The sequence below is a fragment of the Uranotaenia lowii genome, chromosome 3 (assembly GCF_029784155.1).
Source record: "Uranotaenia lowii strain MFRU-FL chromosome 3, ASM2978415v1, whole genome shotgun sequence".
NCBI classification, from domain to species: Eukaryota; Metazoa; Arthropoda; class Insecta; order Diptera; family Culicidae; genus Uranotaenia; species Uranotaenia lowii.
The window spans coordinates 181,122,962-181,136,476 of NC_073693.1; the positions used below are offsets into that span (position 1 = coordinate 181,122,962).

The 13,515-nt window shown below is 33.8% G+C and overlaps 1 protein-coding gene across 1 annotated transcript in view; it reads left to right on the forward strand.

Annotated features, from left to right (window-relative positions):
- The first annotated feature begins 3,710 nt into the window (after positions 1 to 3,710).
- Positions 3,711 to 13,515, forward strand: part of LOC129754241 (putative 1-phosphatidylinositol 3-phosphate 5-kinase) — a 303,435-nt gene continuing 293,630 nt past the window's right edge. Inside the window, exon 1 of the mRNA XM_055750189.1 lies at positions 3,711 to 3,824. The gene's annotated coding sequence lies outside the window, so the exon portion shown is untranslated. The remainder of the gene's footprint in view (positions 3,825 to 13,515) is intronic.

The window sequence follows — 13,515 nt, forward strand, 5'->3', positions numbered from 1 at the left end:
TGAACTTGAAATTAAACGTGTTACATCTCGACAAGCTTTTGTTATAGGTATTTATAGTTTTTGAGTAAGGTACACCGGGGTAAGTGTGGACGCGGGGTAAGTGTGGACGATGGCTATAAAAACAATACTGTGCACTATTTTTTCAAACTTTTGATGCAGAATGTTCAATTTACTTGTAATCTATCCAATAACTGTGAAAAAGATACGATTCAGACAATAACGGTTGTTTACAGCGACTTTTTCGGAATTTTCTATTTTCAACTACGATGTCGAGTTGATGTGCATCTTTTTCAATTGCAAATTTCTCCTAAACTAGCTGGCTCTCGATGAAAAACTCTACATTGAAACAATCCTTACATTCCAAACAACCAGTTAGGAAAAGAAACGGCGGTTAAAAATTAAGAAAAAAGAGTTTGTTTACAAAAAACTAAAATTTTGTCTCCAACCCCTACCTGGGGTAAGTGTGGACGGCTTTAAAAAGACCTGATGTTTACACATTTTTTCAATTTTCTGTCTTTCATCCTTTATGAGTTGTATTATTTAGCTATATTAACATTCGGATCATGAAAATTTGAGTAAAGTACTTATTTGTTCTGTCCCAAGTAACCAATAAGCCTTGATAAATGGCCCTAAGTTGGCATTATAGCTGGATATAGAAAAGGCCTAGCTGAGCCAAATAGCTCTACATTCCTTTCAAGGGCTGATTGAAAGCCACTTTTGGCCTGCAATTCGACTGATATACGGCCTATGGGGAAATGTCAAAAAAATTTGCCAGTGGGTACAACCCACTGGTTAAAAAAAAAAAAAATTTGTTTATGTTTTCTGTCTTTTTTCCCCCTTATTCGTTTCCTTTTTCTCCCTCACCCCTTTTTTCAAGTCGACAATTTTTTTTTGAAGATTGAAACATTACGGAAGAAGCGAGGAATCGAACTCAGAACTTTTCCGACCTTTCACTTGTTAGCGCCTCTGCTCAATCGTTAATCGAGACAACACAAGAATAGGGGAAAATTTTGCCAATTTAAGCGAACTGGATATCATTTCCCTCGTTCGAAATTGAATGTTCCGGAATGAATAAAAAATGCAGTTTTGATTTTTCGTTAGAGATATATTTGTTAATCATCTACTGTGAAGTAGGTTAATACTTTTATTCTGCGCACTTATTTTCACTTTGCTCAAGTTTTTTTTAAGTATGGACACTGGACAGCAAATACCTGGTTAATAGAATCGGACCAGCTGTTTCCAGATGCCAGATGCAGGGACAGTTTAAGCGAAACCGTTCAAGATCCTTTCGCGCCTGTTGTTCCATCATGATGCCGACAATCCAAATTGCTGAAAAGGATAGATGGATTCAAAATTCAACATTATCAGGCTTTGATATTATTCTAACCAAAATACTTACATTTCTTCGCCCTCGTAGAGCAGCAACGATCCAAAGTAAACAAATTTCTAGTTTTTTTTTTTTTCTTTTCTTCAAATGACGTTTAACCCACTAGCTATCATTTGCAGGGTTTGGAAGCCCTGAAGCACTGTTACGAACCTATATACGAATTATTTCCATGCTTGTTCCCACCAGTGCTTATTGGCACTTGATAAAGTCTTGTAGGGCTTACAGGCACTCGAGTGCTTTAATTCTCCCATTATTCGGCTTATCATAGTGCTTAATGGTTTGTTGGGGTGTTTTTGATGAAATCGGATCTCGTGTGTTGTAACATAAATTACACACTATAATTATATATCATGAACTTTTTTCAAAATTTTGGACGGTTCGAGCAATAAAGTAACGTATTCAACCAAGAAAACACATTTTTTTTGAAAATTTCCTGAGAAATCAAAGGGAAAATCTACCGTCCACACTTACCCCATAAAGCGGGGTAAGTGAAGACACCAGCCGTCCATAACGATTTGCGTGATAACTTTTTTCGCTTTGCTTCTATCGAGCTCATCTCTTCACCTTTTTTAAAAATATGTTCTGCATCACATTGATCGTCAATTTATCAAAATTGCTCTACTGCTGATTTTTTAATGATTTTTTAAAGTTGAACTATACGAAAACCCGTCCACACTTACCCCGGTGTACCTTAATTTTTTAAAGTGCAACATCAGGCGTGATGTTTATAAGACGAAATTTTTCGAAGTTCTAAATGTGGTAAGGATCTATAAATTGGCTCTAAATTTTTTATCGATAACACATGGCAGAAACCTTCAAGCAATATAAGCTCTTATTTTAGATAGGAATACTAAGAATAGGTTAAAAAATGCATTCAATAAACTTATACGCTGGCTAAACTACATGTCAAAAATAAAAAAAAAACATCGATTTTCCCGAGGAAAGCGAGTAACTTTGACTTCGGAGGAAACAGTGATAAAAGTTTCCGTTTTGTCATTTTTATTCCAATTCCACAAAAATGGAAATTTTGACCTAAATTTAATGAACAAAGTACAATCTTTCATTTTTCTTGAGGCATGAGTAAACACGTTTTGTAGATTTCGGCAAAGTTGGGGAATAAGTTAAATAGAAACTTCAATATCAAATTCCCGAAGACTTTTTTTTTAATGATGTCAGAAATAAACTGCTGGTCAAAAGTTTGGGATCACTTCCTCAAAAACATGAAAATTTTGATCGCTCATATCTCAGCCATCTTTTTATATATTGGAATTCTTTTGATCATATTCAAGAGATCGTGAGCTAAACCTTCTTTGTATGTATTTAACAAAATGTTAATATTGAATTTATATGACTAAAATTTAGCTTAAAGTTGGGACATTTTTCAAAAACCAAACTTAAAATTTCAAAATTCGAGTTGCATATGAATTCTTTTTCCGTACTTATTAAAAAAAACATTTGTTTAATTTTGTGCGAAGAATTTGCAATGTTCTTAAAATATATAAAATAGCTACTCAAGTCATCGTCCAAAAGTTTGGGATCACCCCGTAGTATGGTGTAACGGCCAGAAGTTTAAGATCAGTCTTCTAAAACATGCACTCTTAGTTCGCGTATCTTATAACGCGTATCTCTGTTATCAAACAATGTACTGTTCATCTGGTAAGCTGATTTGGAAGCTAATGAGTTGAACCTGTTTTAAGGATATTTATTTGAAAAATTTTTGAAGACTAACTTCTTTAGAACTTTAGCTTGTTTTGACCATAACTTAGTTGACTCTCAAGTTATTGCAGATTGCAGGTTGCGGCCAACAAAATTGCATTTGTTCATCTGGTGTGAGTGAATTAGCCTTTAATAATAATCTTCATATCTAACAAAAAAAAAACTAACATTTTATCACTCTACATTTAGTTCAAATAATGTAATAAATTTGAATTTTAAAATAATGAATACGTTAAAAACATTAAAACTGATATCCATATTGCATATTAAGCAATAATCTAACATAGAAATCAATAATAGCACTTTTTTGTGGTTTAAGTTCAAATACAGATAAATACAGATTTTTTCATGAGGCCGATACAGATTTTTTTAAAAACCATCTGACAACCCTGGTTCTTAGATACAGAGTATATACCCACCTTGCTCTCAACCATGTTCGGGAATAAGTTGTGTTCGTCGTAGTCGCAAAAAAAAATAGTTCGAACGTGAAGAACAAAATAAATAAATGAAATCGTTTACCACAATGGCGCAATCGGTAGCGAACATTGTGTTTCGTGCCAATTTTCGATGTATTGTTTTGTCTGCGGAAATAGATGCGTTACACTGTGCTATAGTTAAAATTGTGTTCGGAGTTTTTAAAGTTTTCACTGTTCGCCCGAGGCCCGAGGCCCGAGGCTGGATGCCCGTTACCCGACGGTATTAATGGCCCAGTAGCGGTAAGGTACAGATTGGGATCAGAAGAACACTAAAAAGGTTAAACAAAACTATATTTTTTTGCTATTAAGCGCTAAATGATATCTGAACCTGGCCGTAATATCACGCATTTTGTTCACGAAAGTCTCCATTTTCTTTCAATTTGAGAAAACGTAGATTGTGGCGCCACGTTACGTTAATTTTAAAAATCATGCATAGTTGAAATCTAGATGTCGCGCCACGACTCAAAAGAGCCACCAGATTGCGCGGTCAATTTATAATGTGTCTTGACTGATAAGAACAAGAGCTTGGTTGCAAATTTCATTTCGTACGCAAAGAATGATTATTCGGCTTTCTTTTTTTAATTATTCGACTTATTTTCCGTCCTGGGATGTTTATTGCTGTATTGTTTGTTTAAAGATTTTTATATATTACTAGTTTGATGAGAAATTGTAACGGATCATTTCATTGAAGTTCCTACACAAAACAAAGAAGGATGAGATATCAAATGTTTAAATTCGTGATTACCTTTGTGTAGTTGAATGATTCTACAGCTTTGATTAAATACGGTTGTCCTTTCATTGCGAGGAGCTACATAATGTGACAATAAAAGGAATCATTATTAAAGTTTCGAACATTGAAATAAGCAGCTTTAGTGTCTGTTAGTAATAAACCAAATATAGTATAAAACTAATATACCTCACTCTTTAAAAAAACAAGGCGACACATCAAGCACGACATCATGTGGAGAAAGTTCCAACTATCACGTATAAACTTCGACGATCTGAACTACTTCTGGCGGATATCTGACTTGTAGGTGGTGCTGTTGTCGCTTAGGGCAGTGATGGTGGTACCAAAGATAGTAGATATAAAGATACCCAGCTCTTTACGTTTTTCATATAAATTCCAACAGACATTCTTTCTACAAACATCAGCACCACCTACTGACGGAAAAGGTCAACATTTTTCACAAATTGTGTTTAATCAAAAATAATATATTCCAAGATACCTAGCTCTTGAATTTTTTCATATAAATGCCAACAGACAATCATTTAACAAACCTTAACACCATCTACTGACAGAAAAGGTCAACATTTCTCGATAATTGAACTTTCACATGTACCCCTCGTTCCGGGGGGTTCAAATGCACTCTAATTTGCTTTTGTTCAAATTTGGAATACATCTGCAAAATGCACTCTGACATACTTTCACCAATTTTTAGAGAAAAGCTGACTCAATTTAATTGAGAACCTGACTCGTTTTTGTGCATTCAGATTCCTCAATTAAAAATAATAATCTTCATTTAAAACAGATAACTTATTTGTATTGCATATCTCATTGAGCCTGATTATTGATTCCAAATTCCACAGAACAGTGCTGAAAATATTGCGATTGAGGGTTTTGATGACTTGGCCAAGTATTTATTTTGATTGGGATCCTGATTTTTGTTTTATACAGATTATTTTACCAAGGTCTTAATTTAATTTAGTCTAATTCATTCAGATGAAGATACATTTTATCTAGTTTTATTAAGATGTTTAATTCAAAATCTTAAAATTGCAAAGTTTTCCAATTTAAGTTTAAACAACTAGGGTAACAGACTTATTTTGGACCAGAAGACCAATTTTGGACCACCTTGTGTAGCTCTGTTATAAAACAAATAATCATGAAATTTTTAGCAAATATTGTTGAAGCCCGGGCACTCAATGTAATGCACTAATTTTTTCATTATTGCTTGATCCATAAGAGAGCGAATCAAGGTGGTCCATAATAGGTCCCCTGGTCCAATATAAGTCCGTTACCCTAGTAGCCACTTGCAAGCAAGTGATAAATATCATAGTTTAGAAATTTAAAATTTTTAAAATGATTTCATATCAGGAAATGCTATTTCGTTTTTTTTTTTTCAAAATCCGCCATTTCTTTAACAATAAAACAGAAAGTAGTGTTTTCTAACTGTCAAATTAGATCTAGAAAAAAAAATTCAATCTTGTCCACGTCACCAGATGGGGGAGGGGGAGGCTCTTAAATCTCATTTTTCTATCCGCGTGGTATCTGAACGGCCCCCAAGGAGAGCTTTGAATAGCGAATGACGACTCTGATACCGAAAAACCGTTCTAATTCTGGAGAGCCAAGACCACGTAGAGAAAGACCTCATTGTGTTTGTTGTGCAAATGAACCCTCAAACTGCTAGTTATTTTCGAACGTGTAATATTAATTGTTTTTTTTCCTTAGAGCATCAGTACCGGTAAGTGCTATCCCAGGTGTTAACCCAGGACACATTCTAAGTCTTATTTTAGCTTTAGCAGCTCATTTGCGCACCGATAAGTTCTAAACTTGTTTCCATTTTTGCCACTGATGGCGCACCGATAGGTTTTGTTGTTGTTTGTTGCTATTTTCTTTTGTAAATTTTCCCTAGACACTTTAGCACCTGTCAAATCAGGAGCTGGTCGGTATTCATATTTGACTCCTGGCTCGCTTTTTTAACACCCAGGAGCAAGATAACACCTGGTTTGAAACCTTGCGGTGCGCCGTCGAAGTGTCAAAATGGAGTGTTATTATAGCTTTAGCACCTGACCGCTGCTGATACTCTTAGCGTGTTTTACTAAATAGTTGCATTTCTGCCGCAGCATTTGATGGTGGCGCTTTTGGATTTTGTCCGTCGATTCCCGCAAGAGTTCCGAATCTTGTAATGGATAATTTTTGGTTTAATGATCGTAGCGTGCAGATCAAGATGCACTCTGATATGTTTTTAATCAAATGAATACTATTCAAAATGCACTCTGACGTAATTTGATTAAATTTGGCAGAAACAAAAACTGACTCAGTAAAATTGAGCTAACCACATTCAGATTTATCAATTTGAAAAAACTCAAACTTAATCAGTGAATATAATAATGAAAACATTAAAAGTTGAATTTCAAGCCAGTCTCAGTGTTTAAAACTTCTTAAGATTTTTTTTCATTCCCTCAATGTGATAACATTTCCACGGTAAAATCAGGGGAATCGAAATTAAAATATCTAAGGAGGCTTTAAACTTTGAGACGAGTTCAAAATTCATCTTTCAATTATTTTTACTTACTGGCTAGAGAAGATTTTTCATTTTCACCTGATATGTACCGCGACCCATATTAACTCTGTTAAATTTGTACATAGCATTTCGAAATGTTGAACTAAAATTAAGAACTAAATTTAGCTAAATGGACTGCAAGGAAATCAGTTAGAAAAAATTCAATACTCAAAGTGCTGTATAATAGAAACAGCTGGACCAACTTATACAACTATGGCGTTTTAGTTTACCTGAAGTGTCGTGTTTTGAAGAATATTATTTTATAATTAATTTTTCAAATTTTGAGTGTTCCTCAAAGTGAAACAAGCAGGCTGATAAAATTGTGCAATCTTTTGCAGTCACAAAAAGCGGTTAGCTTGTAGAAAAATTTAAATAGGTACTGATTTAAAATGAGGCACGAATGTCATAATCCATAGATCTAATTTGTGCAGTTCCATTTTTTTCCATCCACACCCTCATTTCTGATACTGACACTTTTTGAGTGCAACAATTAGTTATTTTTAATGGGGCTTTTGATTGCTGTGCTTAAAAACTCTTAATTGAGTACATGTGTCCCACCTTGTGATAAAATCTGCTTTACATGAGTTTTATTTGCTAACAGTGTTCACTGTGTTTTAGTTGCATTTCTGCCGTCATATTTGATGGTGGCGCTTATTTTTTTTGTCTCCCGGTTTTCATAAGAGTTGGGAATCTTTATATAAACTATTTTTGGTGGTACTGTCAGTGACTTTAGTAGGAACTTTCGTCAGTAGGTGGTGCTGACATACGTGTCCTTGATGAGATGTATGGAGAAGGCTGACAGTGAGGTATTGCTGATCCACTCTTTTTTTCTATTTCTGCGATAGCTGATTTGGGCTACCGTAGGGTACCACTGTAAAAAAATATTACAGTATTTAAGAAAAAATGAGCATTGTTATTTATTTATCGACTAAAATTCAATCGGATGAACAAGCGGAGAACATTGAAAGATGATTTAATAAAAAGTTGTCAAACAAACATGTATACTAAATATTATTATCGGATTATCTATAGATATTGTTTATAAAACAAAAAATTGTGTTTGCCTTGAGCTTGGTCAATCAGCGGTCAAAATCACGGAAAAATGAATAATAAAAAAAACCTGTTTGCGATGAGTTCAATCAGCGGACAAATTCACGAAAAAAATAAAAACCTGTAGTTGTTTAAATAACCCAAGCAACCAGAATTCCCTTAAAAATATTCCGTAGAAGCTTAATCAGCTTTCGTTTGTGTCTGAAGAGAATGCTAATCAGCCCAAAATTTAAGTTCTTAAAGCTACTTTCAAGTTCGTTTAGGTGGCTGTAGAGAACGCTATTCAGCTTCTAAGAGAATGTCAAGAGACTTCTACGCGCTGAAAAAAAAACAGATTGACAGATTGCTCTGACAACCACATGTCAGATTGCTAGGTTGCCGGTCTTTCATGGTATATCTCATTGATTTTAATTATATTGTTTTGATTACAAAAGCTGCTTACACGCCTAGAGAATTGAACCGCTGCTCTCTAGGTTGCAATGAAACTCACCAGCCTCTCGACCAATCCAGCAATAGTTAATTGCCACTGTAATGATTAGTATTTAAACTTAATGTCATTTGAGATGATTGAGTGGGTTGGTCAATAGAAGGTACCTTATTTCGTTCAAAGGACTTTCAGTACACAATATGAATCATAACAAAAATTCGCATCATCAAAAATTTATTCGAATATCTTAACATTTATAAGAGAAACTCGAAAAAATCTTGAATTCCATTTGTAATTATCAGTACAGATATAAACAAAACAAATACCATGACAAGAAATTGACAGACATTTTTGACATGTCGCTTAGAATTCCCATAAAGGTTCTTTAAAAAACCTTCAAGTATCTTAATGGTGCGCTTTAAAATGTTACGCGAACGTTATCGACCTTCTTGAAAAACATTTTTGACATGTCGCTTAGATTTCCCATATAGGTTCTTTAAAACACCTTCAAGTATCTTAATGGTGCGTTTTGGAATGTTACGCGAATGTTATCGACCTTTTTGAAAGAAGTTCCATTAAAAGCGCTTAGAAGTTCCGTTATCGATAGTTTAACCTTTCAAAGGGCGATGGAAGTTCCTGAGTAACTTTTACGCGACAAGAGTCACCTGAAGTTCCCGTAAAACATTTTTTCAGCCAAATGTGAACTTCGGAGTTCCATCTTTAAGTAAACACGCGACTTTTGGTTGCTTGGGAAGTTATTAGAGTTCGACGACACGGTAGCGATCATTCATTGAATGTTGGATTTCGTGCTATGTTTTGCAGTCGGAGTTATCCGTATAAAGTTTAACTGAAAAGCGGTTAGCGTGTAGAAAACCGTCAGATTTTATACTGATTTGACAGATCGCACAAATTTCGCAGTTATGAGTGCGCAGTCCAATTTTTTGCGATGCGAATGGTATTATTTCCTATAATAAATTATTCACCGTACACAACTCCTTTTTTTAACTTCTCATATACGATTTGTTACATTTTAACGACAACATAATTGAATTCGACCAGCATATAAAGTATCAAAGACGCATTTATCGCATCAAAAATCTTCGTCATGCCAATTTCGTTAATTCTCAGGCTATGGAAAAATGTGTTTTCAATAATGTAGATTGTTTTTTTTGTCTGGGATTTTAACGCTCGTAATTAATTCAATCTCAATGAATACTAAGAATAATAATATTTCATTCCGATGACTTCATGTTTTGTCCTCTCTTGCAAAATAATGATTTGAAGATTGATTCAAGAATTTACTTCTTAACTATTCAATGAAATTAGTGAGTAAGAGTGATTTTTTAAACTGTGTTTACTGCTCCGGCTAGCCTACCGCACGGAAGGCTACCGTCGCGCGATTAGAAATTTTCCCAGTAACCGCAATATATTGGTTTTAATATATTTGAATAAACCTACACCGAAAAAACTTTTCACATGAGCGCTACGTGAAAATGTACATAGATTTTTGCCACCATGAAAATCACGTGAAACCTACGTGAATTTCAGGTAGCAAACAGAAGTCGTTCACGTAATTTTCATATGAGTTGTAGGTGAAGCGTACGTGAAAATAATGTAGATCGGAAGTGAATAAGGATTCGATCTACTGCATACTTTTCACGTAGATTTAATTAAAATATGAACGTTTTGTGTTGTATTTCACATCAATGCAATAAAAAATAATTAATTCGGAGAAAAGATTTTATTAAGCTGAATTAATAACACATCACAATATTTATTTAGTTACACTTAACTATTTACAATTTTAATGCACTTTATATTTCACTACTCACTTCACACGTCTTCGAAAATTGTATTCAATTTGGCTCCATATAGCGGTTGGCTGATCGTCCCAGCTGCTCCAATTCCGCATCCTGTTGAAATGGCAAAATATGTAAATAACAGTCAAACAGTGATATTTTTACTATACTTACGAAATTACAGCTTCTCCATCAATAAAAAAAAAAATTTCTTTTGGCAGCCGATAGAACTTGGATTCACGCGCGCCATATTGGTTACTTTTTTTCTTTCACAAAGATTTCACGTAATTGAGCCATTCAGAGCTACGTGAACATCACATAAAATTCAACAAACCCGTTTGTGACGGGTCTACACTCAGCCGAAAAGAAAACATTAAATTCACCTGGATTTTCACGTAGGCCCTCGCTACGTGAATTTTTGCTTGGTTTACGTGAAGCACCTAGAAGCTAATATGAAATCACTTAATCCTTACGTGAAATTCCTATAGTTGTCATGCTTTCAAAACAAAGACACGTTCGATTTACGTGAAAATCCAGTGAACCGCCGATCACAAACGGGTTTGTTGAATTTTATGTGATGTTCACGTAGCTCTGAATGGCTCAATTACGTGAAATCTTTGTGAAAGAAAAAAAGTAACCAATATGGCGCGCGTGAATCCAAGTTCTATCGGCTGCCAAAAGAAATTTTTTTTTTATTGATGGAGAAGCTGTAATTTCGTAAGTATAGTAAAAATATCACTGTTTGACTGTTATTTACATATTTTGCCATTTCAACAGGATGCGGAATTGGAGCAGCTGGGACGATCAGCCAACCGCTATATGGAGCCAAATTGAATACAATTTTCGAAGACGTGTGAAGTGAGTAGTGAAATATAAAGTGCATTAAAATTGTAAATAGTTAAGTGTAACTAAATAAATATTGTGATGTGTTATTAATTCAGCTTAATAAAATCTTTTCTCCGAATTAATTATTTTTTATTGCATTGATGTGAAATACAACACAAAACGTTCATATTTTAATTAAATATACGTGAAAAGTATGCAGTAGATCGAATCCTTATTCACTTCCGATCTACATTATTTTCACGTACGCTTCACCTACAACTCATATGAAAATTACGTGAATTTTGCTTGCTGTGCGACTTCTGTTTGCTACCTGAAATTCACGTAGGTTTCACGTGATTTTCATGGTGGCAAAAATCTATGTACATTTTCACGTAGCGCTCATGTGAAAAGTTTTTTCGGTGCAGATACAAACCACATTCGAAGACAGTGTTAAAGTACCCGAATAGAAAAACATTTTGAAAAGACCGTGAATTTCATTCTCACCCAATCATGAATGTTATGGTAGAAACTATGCGAATCATGGTACATGAAACCTTGAAAAGAATGTCCAATTCATATTTTTTTTTACCTTTTTTCATGGTAAATTTTGCTGAAACCATAAATTTTACTATCCGAAAATATTTTTTTTTTATTTTTGTTTCGACTATAATCGAAACAAAAAAAAAATATTTTCGGATAGTAAAATTTATGGTTTCAGCAAAATTTACCATGAAAAAAGGGGGTTGTTAAGCAACTTAACAATGAAAAAATCAACTTTTTCCCATACATTTGAAAACTCAAAAAGATAAAGTTGACGGTTATTACAGCTTCCACTTTTTTCAAAGAAACTGTGAAATTAATTGTTTTCCCTTGAATTCCAATGATTCATCGATCGTGAATATCAATGTTATTTCACAATTTATCATAATTCAGAACTGTAAAATTCCATGGTTAGAATTATTGTTTTCAGTTGTTTTTTCTTTAAAATTCATATTACTTTTTAAATTAAATAACTTGTTTCATTTGTTTGTTTCAATTTTATTCAAACTTTTGGTCTTGTTTTTAAAAATTAGTCACTTTCCAGAAGCTATAAGGAAACATTAGTGCTGTATTCCAGCAATCCGAATTGCTGGAAATCAGCAATCAAGATTGCTGGAAACCAGCAATTTCTTTCAAAACATTCGGCTGTATTTGGTAACAAATTTATATTTCAATTCGAAATTAAGTTTTGAATACTGGCTGTACCTATAATGACCAATAAATAAGAGTTATTCCATTTTTTTCAATTATGTGGTATTTATTACCAAAATTATACATTTTTTTAATATACCAGCACCGGTTCTGCTCTGGGGTGGAAGCTTTGTGCCAAAGTGTTGACCACCTGAAATAAAGTTTTGATTAGTATCTTTCATAAAATATCTACCTATCCAATGAAAACTCACCCTTGACTTGATGTCTGCAGACCATGGTTGCTATAATATCACGGATAAAAAACTCTATAGGTTGTTATCAAAATTCGTATGGTTGGCTCATCTATATCACATATTTTTGGTTGAACGCACAATATTACACGGAAAATAAAAAAAAGGTAAAATTTACCTTTTTGCGAGGTGAATTTTTTCCACCCCTCTTTCGAGGTAAATTTTACCTTTTTTCATTTACCTACACGCAGCGAAAAGATTTTTTATTTCAAAGGAAAGTGCCACAAAAACAAAGGATTTTTTCCTTTGATTTTGGGATAAATAATAATTCTTTTTGTTCAAATGCATTTTTCTTTGTTTCGAAGAATTTTTCTTTTGAAAAATCTTTGAATCAAAATTCTAATCCTTTGAAACAAAAAACAGTTTCATTTAATACAAAGTTGTTTTCGTTTGCTACAATGGAACAAAGATTTAGATTTAAATCATTTATTCATTGAACTCTTTCCCATTTATTCCAATTGGAAGAAATATTTTCTTCTTCATTTATTTTATTTCGAAGTTGCTATTAGGAATTTTAAACAATAAATAGAAAAATATAACATTTTCAATTCTTTTTTATTCACAAACTTAAGAAAAACACTGGTTCACTATATAATTGAATGATCCGATCCTAAATTTCGGTGACAAAGTTTACCAGTCTGGCGTGAAGGCATTTCTTCGTGGGCTGACTTCCGGAAGCAAGTCCCGTTGCTGTCTTTCCTCGCCATCCGACTGGTAGTTGCCGCTGAAGATCGGGCCGAAGATACTAACCACTATTGGGGTGGAATGAGCAGTGGTCCTGTAACTATGCAAGCGCTTATAGAAATTCTTAAATATTTCCTTTTTTATTTATTAACGGATACACTTACCATTCTTCATCCTGAATTCTCCTAAGCTAACTCTGATTTTAGATTGTTAACACAACCGCGGCCAAACTCAATTCTGTTTTTCTGTTTTATTCTTCTTGCTCAATTCAAAATAACTCTAAGTTTAAAAAGTTTTTATTAAAAAAAAATTATTCCTTTTCTTCGAAAGCATTTTGCTTTGGTTAAATGAAAATTTACTTTGTTTCAAAAGAAATATGCAATTGA